Source organism: Pteronotus mesoamericanus, unplaced genomic scaffold (assembly GCF_021234165.1).
Source record: "Pteronotus mesoamericanus isolate MK-2021 breed Mesoamerican mustached bat unplaced genomic scaffold, CSHL_Meso_final contig_220, whole genome shotgun sequence".
Classification (NCBI taxonomy): Eukaryota; Metazoa; Chordata; class Mammalia; order Chiroptera; family Mormoopidae; genus Pteronotus; species Pteronotus mesoamericanus.
The window spans coordinates 66,690-86,240 of record NW_026555091.1 but is presented as its reverse complement, the minus strand read 5'-3'; the positions used below and the strand labels follow the sequence as shown (position 1 = coordinate 86,240).

At 38.7% G+C, this 19,551-nt stretch overlaps 1 protein-coding gene across 1 annotated transcript in view; it reads right to left on the bottom strand.

Annotated features, from left to right (window-relative positions):
- Positions 1-13,224: 13,224 nt before the first annotated feature.
- ZNRF2 (zinc and ring finger 2) overlaps positions 13,225-19,551 on the bottom strand; it is a 72,777-nt gene continuing 66,450 nt past the window's right edge. The window contains exon 5 of the mRNA XM_054571317.1: positions 13,225-14,735. The gene's annotated coding sequence lies outside the window, so the exon portion shown is untranslated. The remainder of the gene's footprint in view (positions 14,736-19,551) is intronic.

Sequence of the window (19,551 nt, the reverse complement as noted above, 5' to 3'; positions counted from 1 at the left end):
TCACCTCTGTTCTCTTAAGACAGACAAGAAAATCTTCGTTACTTTGGGTTAATCAAAGATTTCTTATATTCAAAATCTAAAATATCACAAAAGGTCAATAAAAAAATATAACAACCAACTGGACTTCCATCAAAATTTAAAACTTCTGTTCTTCGAAAGGCATTGTTAAGAAAATAAAAAGACAAACCACAAGCTGGGAGGAAATATTTGCAAATCATATTTTTTTAAATAAAGGATTTGTAACTAGAATACATGAAGAATTCTTAAGACACAAGAATAAAAGAATACAACCCAGTTTTTAACTAATTTGTAAGAGTTTAACACTTTGCAAAAGAGAGATAGCAAGTAAGAACATGAAAAAATACTCAACCTCATTTGTCTTTGGGGAAATGGAAAGAGAAAACACAATCAGGTATAATGTACACCTAGCTAAAAAAACAAAAACAAAACAAAGTAAAAACATTTTTTAAAAAAAGTCAACCCTCCTGACAGTACCAAGTTCTGGCAAGGATGTGAACCGCCTGGAATTCTCGTACGTTGTGGCAGGAATGCAAAAAGGTACAGCCACTTTGAAAAACTGTCTGGCAGTTTTTCATAAAGTAAGCAAATAATTATCACACAACCCAGCAATTCGACACTTGGGAGAGAAATGAAATCTTCTTTTGCACATAAACATTTAGGTGAAAGTTAACAGCAGCTGTATTTGTCGTCAGTAAAAACTGGAAACAACTCAAATATCCTTCAACTGCTCAAGCATGGCATATTCATACAATGGTTTACTTACTACCCAGCGATTAAAAGGCCCAAACTACTAATCTTTAGGTCAATTGTCATAAAAAAACTTCCTACATTTCTAAGCCACGGAGACTTTCCAGTTTCAAAACACATTACAAATGTAGTTATCGGGATGGTGTGGTACTGGCAAAGGATGAACACAGACCAACGGAACAAAATTAAGAGTAAAGAAATAAATCCATACCTTTATAGTTACCTGATTTTCAACAAGGGAAGCAAGACAGTTCAATGCAGGAAATAATAGTCTTTTCAACAAATGGTGCTGGGATAGCTCAATATCCACATGCAAAAGAATGAACTTGTGTCCCTACACCTCATAGTATACACAAAAATTAACTCCAAATGGATTAAAGACCTAAACGCCAGGCCAGAATAAAACTCAGAAGAAAACATAGGTGTACATCTGTCTAACTTTGATCCAGGTAATGTTTTCTTACATGACACTTAAAAGCACAAGCAGCCCAAGGGAAAAAATACATTGGACTTTCTGCTGCAAAGGTTGCTACTGAAAAAGCGAAAAGATAACCCACGGGTGGGAGAAAATATTTGCAAATCATATACCTGATAAGGGTCTACAATGCAGAATGTATTGTTGAAACTCAACAATCAAAAAACAATTTAAACATGGGGGAACGGCCTGAATAGACATGTGCTATATCAATGGCCAATGTACACATGAAGGTGCTGAACATAATTAGTTATGAAAATGCAAATCAAAGCCACGAGGAGCCACCACTTCACTGCCATGGAGCTGGCTACGTTAAAGGTGAACAATAACGAGTGCTGGGGAGGATGTGGAGAAAGTGAAGCCATTATGCATTGCTGGTGGGAATGTAAAATGGTGCAGCCTTTTTGGACGAAGTTGGACAGTTTATAGCAAGTTAAGCACAGGGTTGCCAAAGGTATCAGCCAGTACTACTACTGCTAGGTATATACCCAAGGTTACAGAAAACGTATGTTCACAAAAAGACTTGTACACAAATGCCCACAGCAGCGTTATTCAAGATAGCCAAAGAGTGGAAACAACCCAAATGTCCATCAACAAAATGTATCTATACAACACAATATTATTCAACCATAATTTTTAAAAAAGTATTTTTAAAAAGTACTGATATTTGTTACAGCACGGATGAAGCTTGGGGACATTACGCTAAGTGAAAGAAACCAGACACAAAAGGAACATATTGTGTGATTCCACTTAGTGAAAAGCCCAAGATAGGCAGATGCATGGAAGCAAAGAGTAGTTGAATGGTTACCAGGGGCAAGGAGAGAGGGGGAGAGCGGAGTGTGACTACTAGTAGAAATTTTTTTTTAAGAATGATAGAAATATTCTGGAATTAGTGGTGGTGGCCGCACAACTCTGTGACTACAGTAAGGACACTATACTTCAAAATGGATTTTATGGTATGTGAATTATGTCTCAATAAAATTTTTTAAAAAATGGTGGTAAACTTCTTGTCTGAAGCTATGTAAGACAGAAGACAATGGGGCAGTATCTTTAAAGTGCTGGGAGGGGAGGGGGGGAAGACAATCTAGAATTCTATGCCCAGTAAAATTCCTTTCAAAACTGAAGACAATGATTTCAAGACTTCTTATAAAAATCTACAGTAATCAAGACAGTGTAATATTGGTGACACACACACACACACACACACACACACACACATCAATGGAACAAAAAAGGTCCCAGAAATACACATATAAAGGTATTTGATTTTCAACAAAAATGCAATAGGGAAAAGATAATCATTTCAACAAATGATATGGAATAAACTGAAGAGTCACATATATAAACATGAACGTCAATACTTACCTTCACACAATATAAAAAAATCAACTTGAACTGTATCACAGATGTAAATGTAAGTGCTACAGAGAAAATCTTCGTGACTTTGTATTAGGCAAGAATTTCTTAGAACACAAAAAGCATGAACATGAAAGGCATAAACTAATAGCTGGACTGCATCAAAATTCAACTTCTGCTCTTTCAAAGACAGTGTTAGAAAGTGAAAAGGCAAGCTGTAGACTGAAACTATTGCAAATCATGTATCTAAGATCTGTATGCAGAACAGATAAAAAACTCTCCCAGCTCAATAACAACATGATGCACAACCTGATCTAAAAATGAGCAGTCCCACGAGACTTCAGGAATAACTGGGTAAGGAGCATGGTAAATTTTCTCCCCAAAAAGTCATGACAAAATTTGACAAAACTCTCAAACCCATCACTTTAGAACTTCGGAAATGGGCCAAATGCATGCAACAAACTGAGGAACATTACTCAAGAAAACCTTGTGAACCCTGGCAAAAATAGTGGGATCTGGCATTTCAGCACGGAGCAGCGTCAACCCCCGCCCCCAGCCTCCGCCTCCCAACCCCCAAGCTCTGTGCCACGTAGTTCCAACTGAGTGGGGTGGCTCTGAGGACATACAGCGCTTCCTTCCTGGAAGGGACCAAAGTGATCTAAAGCAAAATGGGGCTAAAACTGATACTCAGGAGTATTGTTGGAAACAATGTCGAGCTTGGTAGTGTTCTGGAAAGACCAACACTGTAGCTTGTTGGGCTGAGGCTCTGGTTGTGGCCAGCCATAGCTGGGCAGGGCAGCAGAAACTTAACATAGTGATCTGGGGATGAGATAGCCGAGCGTGAGCCACCAGCATGTCCCAGATTGGGGTCGGGTGGCACGAAAGGTACTGCAGATAACCCCGCCATTCCACTTCTAGGTACTTACCCAAGACGTGGGAGGAACATACATCCGTCCACACAAAGGCCTGAAGGCAAGTGTCCATAGCAACATTATTCAAAACGGTCAAAAAAGTGGGAACCCAAATTTCCATCTACTGGTGGATGAACAAATGTGGTATATCCATACCATAAAATACTATTCAGCAAAAATAAGTAAAAAATTACTAACATGCTAAGTGTGGGTGAACCTCAGAAACATTGTTAGGTGAGCAAAGTGAGGTGCAAAAGCCATTATTTTGTATGATTCCATTAAATGAAATATCCAGAAATGGGAAACTAGAGAGACCGAATAAACATTAGTAGTTGCCTAGGGCTGGAGGAGGGGGAAATGGAGAGTGACTGCTAATGAGTATGAAGTTCCTTTATGGTGATAAAAATATTCCAGAGTTAGAGTACACTGAGAATTGCACAACTTTGTAAATATACTAAAACCCACAAAAATGTACTTTAAATGGGTGGATTTTATATGTGAATTATACTGCAACAAAACTGTTAAAAATAGTAGGGTAAATATTTGAACGGACCTTTTACCGAAAAGATACAGAAATGGCCAATGAGCTCATAAAAAGATGCTTAATACTATTAGTGGTTAGGTAAATTCAAACTAAACCATGAAAGCAATACCCACTAGAATAGCCAAAATTAAAGACTGGCTGCCAATAGTGTGAACTGGCAACAACGCAGCAAAACCATTATGCAAACTGGTGGGAAGGTGTAACGGTACAGCCATTATGCAAGACAGTTTGGCAGAATCTAAAAAAGCTAAATAATATTTACCATACAACTCAGTAATTCCACTCCTAGGCATTTATTCAAGAGAAATGAAATCACATGTTCACATAAAGTTTATATAGAAATGTTCATAGACACTTTATTCATCATAGCCCCAAATTAGAAACAGCCCAGGTATCCACAGAAAGAATGGATAACAAACGGTACAATATTCGTACAATGGAATACTACTCAGCAATGAAAAAGAACTGATTCAAGCAACAACACTGACGCCTATCACAGATCTGCTGAGCTAAACAAGCCCTACACAAATAAAGTACGTACTGAACGTTTTCATCTACTCTCCAGTGATACCAAGCAGGTCAGTGGCTGCCCAGGGCTGCGGACGGCCAGGCGGGCCTCACTGGAAAGGGGCTCGAGGTGACTTTGCAGGGGCGATGCAAATGTTCCCTCGCTTGGTCGTGGTGACAGCTGCACAGGTGTCCACGTGTGTCCAAACAACTCAGATGGTACCTTACGATGGATGCCTCTGTTGTATGTAAGTTAGAACTTATTTGAGTTACGTTTAAAAAGCTGTGAAGAAAATATTTGGTTAGAAATCTAACACCACTCTTATTGAGGAAACAGGCCCCTAAAACCAAAAGCGAGTTCACAAACATGGGCCTGGCTGTCCCTACTGCAATGCTGGTGTTTGCGGTACCTTCCTCTGTTTTCACCTGTTTTGGCAGCACTGACACATACCAAATGAAATATTTTCCAGTGACTTTACTAATCTTAGGCCTTGAAATATCTGACGCAGATGCTTTTTCAAGAACTAGGTTTCAGACACCCACGCCTTTATTCGTGTATTTGCTCTGCCACACGCCAGTGCCAGCGTGTGTGTGGAATCCTGAACCATAAGCTCCTCAAGGGCAGGAACTATCTTTCTCTGATTGGTGGCCATGCAGTGTCTCACACAGTACCTTACATCTAGTCAGTATTCAATAAATACGTGCTGATGAATGAACCGACACTTTAAGTCACCCTGCATTCCAGGTCAAGTAACTCATAACACCTTCTCCTTCAGGGTAAGAAGAGGTTTGAAAATTACCAACGTAACTCTAAGACTGAGAATCAGACACCAATTACACATTGTTACCCACGTGGCTCTACAGTCACGGACAGGAACGCAAGAAACAGAATGCTGTTTTGAATTAACTGCTACATTTTTTTCATGCCTTGCATTCTGGTTGGTTACGGCAACTTGCTCAGTGACTACACTGGCAGCTGCTGCTTCAGGAGGGAAAAACAGTAAGGGTAAAAAAAAACAAAGACATCAATGCTCAACTTTGAGAAAGTCAAGCTTTTTAAAGCAAAAGAAGAAACATGAGTCTGAAAGCCAAAGGATGTCAACTTGTTGGAGCCACAGTCTGGAGGCAGAAAGGGTTTTTTTTTTTTTTAAAGGAATCTACAAACTCAGTTGTGCAAATCAAGGGCCTGGGCCTGGCCTTATCAGGCAGTTTAGTCTACAAACCACCTTGGCAAGAATGCATAATGATAGAGGAGTAGTTTCCTCATTCAAACAGAGCCAGCAGTTCTGCCGAGCGGTGAAGAGAACCAGAGAAGACACCCCTCTATTTGTGGGGTGTGAGAAAACCCTTGCTAAGGGTTTTACACCGCCCATACAACAGGATCACACCAGAGCAATGAATCAGAGTCTCTGGGTGAGGATAAGGCCTCAGTATCTTTAAAAAGCTGCCTCTGCCCCTCCCTTCCTCCCTGCTGAGCTGGTCCAATTTTAGCCAAGGGCTGAGAATCCCTGGCCCGGGAGGATCCCCAGGCAGAAGAGTGTAAGGTCTGTCTTCCCACGGATGGTCCATCCTCGTTGACAAATTCCCCGGCAACCCCGCCAGGGCACTTGGGCACAGAGTTCCCACACCAACTTGGGAGCTCCCTCCAGGAGACCGTCTAGACTTGACTACTGGTGACTCTCAGGCTGGACTTGAAGAGGCTCGGTTTTGTGAATGAGGGTCTGATGGACAAGTGTTGCAGTTCACGCATGAATGTGGTACAGCGTCGCCTTCTGCTAGAGGGCTGGAGACCAGAGGACTTGCCCTCATGAGACAGCTCAGAGCAATTACGCACAATTCCTGCTGGTTGCTTGGCTACAGCCTCACAACCAACCAACTCCTAACTGACCAGTTACGCAGACCCTGTGTGTTCTTACCAAAAAAACGGAAACACAGCCAAAGCCGGTGACATGTGTGAGAGTGCACAGACAGGGTTCATTAACTATCAACCTTTTCAAGATATTCCCAGGCCCTTCCACTGAAGAAATTAGGGAACTGCCTCAATGTGGTAACAGCACAGGCCAGCTCTGCTGGTGCATAGTAGCTAAATAAACTGTGAGAGACACAGGTCTCCACAAAGTTTTTATGACATGGCCTTCAAAAATGTCCAGGCAAGGATAGCTAGGAGTGGAAAACCAAGCTCCCACAGTCAGCTTGACCTGTGCCCAACATGGTACCACTGGTCACCTATGGCTCTGGAAGACTTAAAATATGGCTCGTTCTGAATACAAATGTGCTATAAAGATAAAATACACTGAATTTCCAAGACTGAAAAAATAAAAGAATGTAAAATATTTCATGGGTAACTTTTATACTGATTACATGCTAAAATGATAATAGTTTAGATATTTAAACACCCCAAAGGCCTGTAGTCTTTGCAATGTTTGAGTTCCAACAATGGAAGAACTAACCGTATACTGTGTGACTTCTTTGATAGATATCCTCTGAATAGTTGTATAATGAAGACCCCTAACATTTACATATTTAATAACATTAAATTATTAATGAGCTACTCTGAAAGGTTCATGACATACAATTATTTGATATTTTTCTGAAATATAAATTTACACTGTGAACACTATACAGTTTGTTCTCAGTTACCCAGCTACTAAAAAATCAAGCCAATCAGAAAGCGTTGAGATTTCAAACTGACTTTGTTGGGAAGATTTTAATTGTGTACTTTTTAAAAATCTCACAAAATAATGAATCCTGAACTTGTAAGTTCACAGAAAAGAACCCTAGGAATAAGGCACTATGTGGCAGAATTGAACAACTCTGCATTATAATTCCAGCATCGTTTGGTAATGCAGAAAAATTATCTGTACTGTGTTTTAGCGGGACATCAAATCACATAAATCATGCAGTATTTATGACTATGAGGGGTTTAAAAAAATATTTTAGGACCATTCCCTTTCTGGTGTTAAGTTTCTATTATGCTCACAGGCCTTACTTGGTCTGTGAAGTTCCACATCATCTACAGGAGCACCTCTGAACTCGTTTGGAGAAACTTGTGAAAACTCGGACCAGAGTTCCCATGGATATGTTGTATTTGATTAGGCAACCTGTGGGAAGAAGTGAACCCTTGACCTAACCTAATACGAGGGGATACCCCAAGGTTTTTGCTGCTCCTCCAGGGCAAGTTTACCCGTCCTCATTTTCTGTCCTTGGCGAATGAAACAAAGGAGGTCATGGTGCAGCGAGCAGCAACCGACAGTCTTCCAGGAGCTGACCCGCCTTTCCAGGTCCTCCTCTGCCAAACCCAGCCCACCCTCCCCAACAGCAGGACTCATCCTTCCTGTCTCTCTACTTCTACAAAGCCGCTGCTTCCAACAGTCGCTTTCTTCCGCGGTGAATGTCTCAGAACACTGGTATGACGGGAGGATACGAGACAAACAAACCAAAGAGAAACCCCAACAAGGCTCCCAAGCGCATCGCAGCACTTCGCCGCACACACCTGGGAAAGCAGGGCCCTGCCCCAGCGGTATCTGAGTCAAGGGTGGCAGGGGGCGGGCGGGGGGAGCTGGAGAAGCCCGCTCAGCCAACCCAGATGTTAAACCCGCTCAGTGTACTTATCACGTACTTAATGACTCTTCTAACAGTGTTGGCAACAATGTTGTCTCTCTACTTCCTGAACCTGGTCGCGCGCACTCACACACACACACGTGCGCACACTTTCTCACAACTTGCTCAGTATTTCTGTCTTCTTTCAGGCTCTGCCTCCCATTTAAGACCCAATTCGCTCATATCAGAATTGGTATTTGTTATCTCAGGTTGAATAATCTGCTTTCCCCAAGTAGATAGTCTGGCCTTAAGATCTAACCCTTCGAGATGTGAATGTACAACGAGATGTGAAATGTACAACCGGGAGCTGTCCTGGTATTGCCTTTCATCTCTTACACCTAAACGGCTACCAAGGTGAGTTACTTCTACTCTGAATCTTTCAGTTCTTCGCCCCTTGCTTTCCCTACGTCCTTGCTCCTTGCTTCGTCCAATCGTGCTCTTGCCTAGTCTGAGTTTGGCAGCCCTCCTGGCTACCGCCACCACACCCTCTGCATGTCTGTTGCAGCATTTATTATTCTTTATCATATGCTTGCTTACTTCTTTGCTTCACCCATTAAAGACTAGTTCCCAGAGCCTATCTTGGATTTCAATATTCTTGGTCCCTAACAGCCCACAGAACCAAGTAGTGCTTCATATATAATTGCCTTTCAAAACAGTAAATCTCTAGATTTTAGCAAGAGGGAAGATCAGAACTCACGATGTCCCGTTACACTTAGGTGCCTTAAACATACCCGTTCAGGTCTAAGGCTTACTTCTATACCTCAGATGGGAGAGAACAGCAAAAATTATTAACTCATAGATGGACACAGATATTTTTATTGTTTATAATAACCACTAACATTATTAGGTGCTTACTACATGTCTGGTACATACACCTACCTTCCCATTTACTCCTCACAATGACCTTGAGGTAGGCAGTAATATTGTCTTTTTTTATAGGCAAGGCGAGGCACAGTGAAGTACCTCGTCCAATGTCACGGAAATGGCAAAATTAGGTAGCCTGACTGCAGACAGAACCCATGGTCTTAACCACCATGCTACAAGCTCAATACTTCTCCCATCAGAACAACTGTGCTTCAGAAGGCCACTTTTTAAACCACAATGGAATGTTACTAAATAAAATCTAGATTTTAAAAGTTATGATGATGCACTGACAGACCATCTCTCTGCGAAACTTCATGGTTCTCCAGTCATATCTCAATTACAAAATTTACAAATAGGTTCTACATTAGAAATTTCAAAGTATATCTCTACATATGGTTAAGAGAATAAAGAAAGAGCTTTATCCATTACCACCACAAACAGCTGTTTCTTAAGCTATTACAAAATCTGAACTAATACTTTTGGATTCAATCTTGTGATAATGATTATACAAAAATAGATAGCAAAACCGTGACATCAGTTAATTCAATGGTAACATTTTAGCATACAGATAATTCTCAGCTTTATTGTAATGTACTGCCAACTTCTAAACATAAGGGTAGGAATGACAAATTTCCTTGAAAGCATTCTCTTATATTCTATTTCTAAATAACAGGATAATTTGGCAAGATCATTTGGAAGCTTTATTTATTAAAAATATCAATAACGAATCGCTCCATTTTAATTAAGAACATACTAATACAAGTTCCTAATGCATTTTCTATATTTCTTGTGATTGATGTTTTTGATACCTTATTTAACAGGAAAATACTTTCTAATAGAGGAAATTAAGAGGTATTACAGAAGAGTTGTGAAGACCATGAACAAAAGCAACAGAGGTAAATGTCTATTATTACCTTGATTTTCAAACAATGAAACTCATATAGTCATTGCAAAGAAATAAAATGTAATGGACTGCTGTAATAATAAAGATCAGTGTCATAAAATTCCCAAACCTCTTTTGTATCTCCCTATAGAGCCTGCTAACTGCATCGTGTGCACTCAGGTGCTCAAAATGCTATTGACTAATAATGAAACCTTTTCAAGATGCTGGCACCAGGTTCGCTGGTAATGGGGTACCGGCAGAAATGTAAGTTTACAAATACGAATCATCAGTAGCTATCAATCTCAGCATATCCAATCAAAAAGCAGGCATGCAAATCTAGTAATCGAAGAACTCAGTCGCACTCATTCTGAGACTTGGGGTCCGGACAGGCGCCCTCCAGTCCAGGGCAAGGCTAAGAAGTACAATGTTGTTAATAGATAATACAATACCACTTTAAAAAAATTCATTTATTTCCTGGATGTGAGTTTATGCCATGCTGCTCTTCACCTCTCTATAAACAAGCAATCAACAGTCTATCTATTATTAGCTACTGGTCTAAAACTAATGATGGCTTAAGTATCTGGAAATATACCAACTCCCCTAAGTATAGTATTGCTGCATTTTCATAAATATTAACACATCCAGTTTTCTTCAATGCCTTTTACTTTCCACAGAGTATTTCCCATTCAACACAGGAATTCTGTGATTAAAAAACCAACCAAACAACAGAAAAAAAAAAAAAACCATTCAGTTCCCTACCTTAAGTACATCATTCACAAAATATGGTAGGTACTCAAAGTATTATCTGGGTAAGTCATTATCAAGAAAGTTTCACCTGCTATTGCCGAATAAGAATCACTACCAGGAGTATACAAAGTAGTAACTTCCTCTGAAGAAAACCAAGTGGCAATTTAGTCTCAGGATGAAAAGATCCCAGTGGAGATGAAAAGTAGACAGTAAAACAGATAATTACTGTTACTACAACACAGCAAAGAAAATAGTAGAAGTTACATAACTCAGAAAAAAAGGGGAACAGGCCAAAGACAAAATACTGGGATGCCAGAATTTTTTTAACTTACAAAATATCTGTACAAGAACAAGGGACACTTCATATTTAACTGCCCATTGTCAATATGTACTAAGCTCACCTCAGGATAAACCAAATTGCAAGAAAATGGCCCAAATGAACGAGAAGACTTCCTGCAATTAACAAACAGTACTCATCCTTAATAAGCAACATTTATCTCTTATGTAGTTTTATAAAGTTCCCAATAACCGAATTTATGTGGAAACTTCCTCTGTGAAAGAATAAGATGACTTTGATATTATCAACACATAATGTGAATATCAATCAGATGGCAAATTCAATTATTCTTGAGTTTTAAAAGAAGGTTTCATGCTTTGATAACTGTCTCCTATTCTCCAAGTTAGTAAAAAAAAATTAGGTTATATTTATACTGAATTTACAATCTTTTTCATTTAAAGAAATACCCCTACATCTTGTTATAGTTATATTAATTTAAATGACTGCTCGTACTCATCACTATACCCAACTTCGGAAATTAAAATATGTTTTGAAAAGGAATCTGCCATTTTCATTAACTTAGGTGAACTGAAATTGTTTTGAAACACACACTGCAGATGTGCTGAGGGTGCCACTCAGGCATTTCTGAGCTACATCCCACTAATGTTTAGTGGGTGAAAACGGAAATAACCGTCTAACACATAAAATAAATAGGAAATTTATATAGTAAGCAACAGTTAACAACATGAGTTTTTAAATGTTCTTTCAGCTACACAAAAAAATCAGTTATAGAAACCATTATTTATATTTCAATCAACACTGCTCTTAAAACACAATCTGTATCTGATTTATAACCAAATCTGAAAAACAGAGATTAATGTGCTTAGTCTGTTTCTCTAGAAAGAGCCAAAAGTAAGACAGTAATTTTGCTATCTCTTACACATTCTTGGGGGGCAGGGGGTGGGAGGGGAAAGGCAGATCAAAGTAAGACGGCGTCAAAATTGGCAATAAATCCATTATGAAGAAAAGAGGGGCACTGAAACGAAATTTCAGAACACAGTGCTTTCTATATTCGCAAATGTGATCTTATCGGAAAATAAGTATTAATATTTACAAAGCGTCTAGAAAGCTGTAACTAACTTGAAGACCTAGGCTTCAATCTTTACTGTCTCCATAGGATTCAGCTGTCAGTGCTTCCAGCTACACATTTAAGAATCTAACATGATTTTATGTCCCACTGACACTATTCAGTGTCCACATACATTGTAAGTGATGTTATGTAGACTGTTACTTAACATTTTCCAGAATAACAACTTAGAGCAAAAAACTCGAACATCTGAGTTTTAAAAACATCTTTTAAATTCCTGTTATTTTTAGGAAGTCATTGATGGAGACTGAATTTAAAGTAAAAAATGCTAACTTGTAAATTTTAATGAAAAAGGAATGGCTATAAACAAATTTAAGTAAATACTGTTTGAGACAAATATAATAATCCGGTCACAATTGACACCGACAAACACTGAACTTCCTTTTAAACCCTAGGAGCTTCTACTGCAGTGGCTCAGCACAGACCTTGGCGAACAGAGACCAGGGGACAGAACGGGGAGGGGGCGGCAGAGGGGAAAAAGGGGAGTGGACTTAAGCTGATACCTTTTAAAAGTCAGTGAGTAATTCACATCAGAAAAATCAACTTCCAGAAGAGTATTAACAGTGAACTACACGACTATAGTAAATCTTTCCCTTAAGAATGGAAGACGACAAAATAACATTATATAAGTAGTAGAAAAAAAGTGAATTATTCACATTGTAAGAGGTTTTTCCTGTGGAGGGTGGGTGTGTGGGGGGGGTTTGGGGGGTGGGGGGTGTGCATGTGTGTGTGTGTGTAAGCTTACAAAATTGAAAATGTGAAATAAAATGGATTTATAATGATGTTATGGTCAACGGAAAAAATTTAAGAAAAGAATATTTTCCTTGAGGGAAAAATATTTTCCCAAACTGGTTAAAAAGCACCTATGAAACTGTGCTGTCAGCTGTCACACCGGAGGTCTGGGCTTCTTTCATCAGCTGCAGCGTAACAGAAGGCATTTCACAGCATAACTCGAGGGAAATGTTATCTGGTCTAAATCACACCGAGAGCAATGAAAAACTCTTTTAATTGTTTAAAATACACAATCGTTTCTGGGTAGCAGCAGTTGCTCCTGTACATGCCCTTAAAAAAGAAAAATGAAACAGAAGCAATAGAGAAAAATTTTGAGGCTAAAGAGTAGCAGCATTAAATAGAAAAGCAAATACTTTAAATACATGGAAGAAGGCTTAAAACAAGAAAACGGGAATGTGCAACTTTCATTTATACCAAGTAAAGTGCACCCCTTAAATGCTCACTGATAACATTTTCCCCATGTTGAAAACAGGAATCTACTTACTGGTATTTTTGATATTTAAAAAAAAAGGACATTCAGTACTGTAGCCCGAATAGCTCTCTTCCAGTATGTTTTAACCATTCAGATGTATTTTGTGGGAATATTTATTCACATAATTTTGCTTAATACATTTCTTTCTAAACAAAACTGAATTTAAAAGTTCTATAACATCTTCAATTACAGTAATAACACATTAATAAATTATAAATTAACAAAATCTTCATATTTGCTTTAAAAATCATTTATCAAACGCTAACCTCCAGATTAATCTGGAAAATTAAAGATGCAAATTGCTATAAATCTGACATTCTAATTAAATTCTGATTTTTAAAAGTATATAAAAGTCCCTCAAATTATTCCAGGTTCCACTCAAGAAAATTTTATTTTACCCTTTTCACAAGTTATCAAGCTTATAACCTGCTAAAGCATTTTACCCAAATGTGGGGAAACTGCCTGGAGATGCGAAGCACAATAAAATAATTACATGAAAAGAACAAACAAAAATACCCGTTAAAACAAAGTTACTGTAGCTGGCAGCACTTAAAACTGGTAATTTGTTGTTTTTTGTTTTTTTTTTTAAGTTGCATAGCTGCAAGACGATTCATTGCTGATTAGCTGTCAGCAGTTTTATTTAAGAAGAAACAATATACTTAATAAACTGCAATTCAGGAGACGATCTGAGATTTAATTAATTAAAATATAATTATGTAACCTGATTACTCTTTGGACCGCATTCCAATAATATTAAACTTTTAATTAATTTAAAATGTTAATGTATTTTAACTTTCCTATGTAGAAGTCTATTTTCCACCTTTGGGGGAAAAATAATAGAACGACTTGAGATCATGGTCTACATTCAGAGAATGTTTTACTGCTTGATTACATATCTTGGTTTCACATTTAAGACTTTAATTTATAGGAAATAAATTATGTGGTCTTCAATTTAAGAATAGATGAATGCAGAAACATCATGTTGGGGAAAATAAAGAGACCCCCAAACTAAAAAACACAACAAATCAAAACACTAGTTGCGCAGCTCTAGAGAACTTAATAAAAAAAGTAAATCAACTTGTAAATCAGTTAACTTTGGCGTCTGAATACAAAACGTGGATCAGTATTACCTATGTAGATGACTATTAAGGGATGTGCAGCATTTTCAAAATCCCTGTGAGTCCTTTTCTCATGTTTGGTGCACCGAGCTCTGTGGCAGATGTCCGCTCTCCAGCAGGGTCCCCCCAATGGGATTGTCCGTCTCTGCACCGACTGCGTTGCAGAGAACTCAGATTTCTGGCTGAGTACGCCTGCATTTTTTGTGTTTGTTTTTCCAGAGACAGATCCTCATCTCCTCTTGGTTTTTCAAGCATCTTGAGAAGAGAAGAAAATCTGTGTAAAAGGAGATACATTCTGGTTCAAGCAGTGGTTCACAACAGTAATACAAATCAAAACACAACATTCATTTTCCCATGAACCTTGCTTTAGCCGCTGTAGATTTTCATACACTTACTATTATTCTAAAAACTCATAAAATTAGTGTTCTGCAAAAGGACAGATCGAGGACACAGAAGGACCAATTAAAGCTTAAAAGAGAACAGAAGAAATCAACACTCCAGTTGCTCTACAATAAAGACTATACCAGAGTACAGAAAACACCCCCCCCCGGCAACTTACTAAATCTCTCCCCAAATAAGTAAAAACCTCAAATTAAAAAGAGTAAGACAATTTCATAACTAATCAACACCTTTTATTCACGTATCTCTATTTTGGGCTATTAAATTCTTACGCTATGAGAAATGCTATCAGAAACGCTGCATCTGCTGCTATAAGTTGTCTTTTTTAAAAAAAGTTTAAACAGTGGCTCCTCTTTAAACCCATAAACTATTAATCTGGGATAGGAAAAGAGATGAGGAATTTACATGACAATAAGGGCAGTCAGAACAGAAGCAAAAATGAAAATAGTCCAGATATCTCATGTCTATACATTCGTTCTTAAAATGATACTTCAAGAGCCACAGAGACTGACTGCACCGATTCATACTTCTGAGGGCAGCTGCCACTGGACTCAGGTCCTATATACAAAATAAAGAAAAAGATGACACCGATACAGAAGGCAAGGACACTGCAATCCATTTAAGAGCAGATCTGCATGAGATGAGATGCATGTTCCGCAGATCCATGCTCACTGTGACGTGAAAGGAAAAATTCAGCTGACTAGACTATGAAATAAAGTTTTATTCCATGAAGTTCCACCTCACACAAAAAAGTGTGCTGACTCTAAAAGACAGATTTTACCTATAGGTAAAAACTTTTGACATATTGCTCTGGCATGTAAAATACTAAGGTAAAAATTTTCATTTATTAGCATTGGTTCTTAGTATCAATAATTCTCTTAAAAGTGCTTACACAATTTTAGCCAGTTTTAATTTATTGGCTCAGACATAAGGAGACATTGAAGGCACACCAAAGCATTCTCCTCTTCAAAAAACCTTTTCACAGTGAAATAAAAACCTACGTATACATGTACACAAAGTACCACCCATCAGGACACTTCTTCACACAGCGGTCTCATCCTAATTCATGCCTGAGTCGAGGTTCAATCTGACTCTCCTCACGGGCAAGGGTTCAGAAGCCGATGGCCTCTCAGTGCCCGACAGGCTGCCAAGGCTTTCAGACTTCACATGCCTCACAGGTGCCTCATTTAACACGGCATTTCTTATTTCACTGGCCACAGCCGCTGTAAGTTACAGACACACCTCACTTTACTGTGCTTCACTTTGGTAGCTTCAGATACTGTTTTTTTAAAAAACTGAAGGTTTGTGGTAACCCTGTGTCAAGCAGAGTCTATTAACACCATTTTTCCAACAGCATTTGCTCACTTCATGTCTCTGTTCAATTCTGGTAATTCTTGCAGTATTTTAAACTTGTCATCATTATTGTATTTGTTACGGTCTTCTGCGATCAGTGATCTTTGATGTTACTATTGCAGTTGTTTTGGGGCACCAGGAACCACACCCAAAAAAGACAATGAACCCAACAGATACAGTATGTGTTCTGGCTGCTCCAGCAACTGCCCGTCCCCTGTCTCTCTCCCTCCCCTTTGGCCTCCCTACTCCCCGAGACACAACATATCGAAATTTGGCCAGTTACTAACCCTACATGGCCTCTAAGTGTTTCAGTGAAAGAGTCACAACACATCTCTCACTTTAAATCAAAAGCTAGAAATAAGTAAGCTTAGTGAGGAAGGCAGGTTGAAAGCCGAGACAAAGCTGAAAAGCTAGCAAAGTTGTGAATGCAAAGGAAGTTTCTGAAGAAAATTAGAAGTGCTACTGCTGTTAATGCATGAATGACAGCTGTTAATGCATGACTGATAAGTGAAACAGCCTTATCACTGATATGGGCAAAGTTCTATTGGTCTGGAGAGAAGATCAAACCTGCCACAAAACTCCCCTAAGCCAAAATCTGACAGCAAGGCCCTCTCTTCAATTCTCTTCAAGGCTGAGAGAGGGGAGGAAGCTGCAGAAGAGGAGTCTGAAGGTGGCAGAGGTTGGTTACGAGGTTTAAGGAAAGAAGCCATCACCATAACATCAAAGTGCCAGGTGAAGTAGCAAGTGCTGATGTAGAAGCTGCAGCAAGTTACCCAAAGATCTAGCTGAGATGATTCATGAAGGTGGCTACATTCAACAACAGTGTTTCATTATAGAAGAAACAGGCTCAAAGACATCATTAAAAAGTCACCTAGGACTTTCACAGCTGGATGGAAGTCAATGCCTGGCTTCAAAGCTGCAAAGGACAGGCCGCCTCTCTTGTGAGGACCTAATGCAGCTGGTGACTTTAAGTTGAAGCCAATGCTCATTTACCACCCTGAAAATCCTAGGGCCCTTAAGAATTCTGCTAATATCTACTCTGCCTGTGCTCCGTAAATAGGAAAACAAAGGCTGGATGACAGCACATCTGTTTACAACATGGGTTACTGAATATTTTAAGGCCACTGTTGAGACCTACTGTTCAGGAAAACGATTCCTTTCGAAATATTACTGCTCACTGACAATGGGCCTGGTCCCACAAGAGCTGTGATGGAGGTTTACAATGAAATGAATGCTGTTTTCATGCCTGTTAATGCAGCATCCATTCTGCAGGCCAGGGATCAAGGAGTGATTTTGACTTTTAAGTCTTACTCAAGAAATACATTTTTGTAAGACTGTACCTGATAGTCACTTCTCTGATGGATTTGAGCAAATTGAAAACCTTCTGGAAGGATTCACCATTATAGGTGCTATTAAGAACACTAGTGATTCATGGGAAGGCGGCAAAATATGAACATCAACAGGAGTCTGGAAGTAGTTGATACCAACCCCCATGGATAATTTTGAGGGGTTCAAGACATCAGTGGAGGAAGTAACTGCAGATGTGGAAGTGGCAAGAAAACTAGAAATACGACAGAAGTGGAGCCTGAAGATATGACTGACTTGCTGTGATCTCACAATAATTCTTTAACAGATGGGGAATTGCTTCTCATGGATAAACAGAGAAAGTGGTTTTTTTTTTAATAGTTTATTTTTCATCATTTCTTCCCCCACCAAAAGTAGTTTCTTGAGATGGAATCTACTCCTGGGAAAGATGCTGTGAGGATTACTGAAATGATGTAAAAGGATTTAGATTATGACTAAGCTGAACTGATAAGTGGCAGCAGGGTTTGAGAGGACTCCAATCTTGAAAGAAGTTCTACTGTGGGGAAAATGGTATCAAAAAGCACTGCATACTGCAGAGAAATCACTCACAAAAGGAAGAGTCAGTTGAGGCCGCAAACTTCACTATTGTCTTGTTTTAAAACATTGCCACAGCCACCCCAGCCTTCAAAAACCACCACCCTGGTCAGTCAGCAGCCGTCAACATCCAAGCAAGACCCTCTGCCTACAAAAAGCCCTCGCTGAAGGCTCAGATGATAGTTATTTATTAAAAATTAAGGATGATGTTATATTTTTTACACATATGCTACTGCACACAACGGGCTACAGCACAGTGTAAATTTAACTTGTATATGCACTGGGAAACCAAATAATTTGCACGACCCACTTTACTGTCATATTCGCTTTACTATGGTGCTCTGGAACAAAACCGGCAATGTCTCCAGAGTATGCCGATACGTCGAGTCTCCTTTGTCAATATTCTAATCTGCTTCTACTAAATTGTTCTCATAAAGAGCAAAAGAATTCCTTGAATGTGTTTATTACCTCAAGACCCAGAATATAAAAGAAAATGGAAGAAACACAGGACTAGACCTCAGGATAGTATCTATTCTAGCTCCCTGCCCTCAGTCTGAGCCATTCAGCAAAGACTGTTGCCTATCACTGTCTTGAGTCTCTGAATATAGGAGCTCTAACTCCTTCTGAAACAATTTCACGAATGGCTAAAATGTTCTGCCTTGATATAAAAGCTGAATGGTTTATTTCATTTCTGTATGTCATCTCATAAAAAGCGTTTCCTATATATAACATAGCAATTAATTATTTTTTTCAAAGCTAAACAATGCTAGTAAGTTCATCTCCTGGAAAATGGAAAAAGGCACTAGTCAAGAATTATCAAGTGAGGTTATCACTCAATTCACTAAACACTTTCAGATAATGCAGAACCATGAATAAATCAGGAGAGCAAAACAAATTCTGTTTTTGGTTTAAAATTGAATTTTTTTTTTTTGCCTACTATATAGGAAGGTACTATATTATATGCTGAGGATACAAAGGTGTAAGATAAAATTGAATGACTGAATACATAATACAACTTTTTGAAGAAAATGCTCCTATTGAATAATAGCAAAATAGCTAAGAAGTCAATCTTTGGAACCAGGATGCCTGGGTTCAAATTCCAGCTCTACCAAGCAACTAGCTATGTGGCCCTGACAAGTTAAGTTTCTTAACCTCTCTATACCTTAATTTCTTCCTCTGCACAATGGGACTAGTAAGAGTACTGAGTTCAAAGAGTTGTTAAAACAATTAGATGAGTAATTAATAAGATGATTAATAAATGCAAATAGCTTTTGCATTTGCAAAATGAACAATGGCTGGCATATGCAATATAAATACTACTATGATCAGAATTATATTATATTGCATTACTTAAGAATATACCTGGGAAGTTATGGATAAGAGTAAGGAATTTGATTTTATTTGTTTGCTGCATGACCTTGGGTTGTTGGTGCAACTTG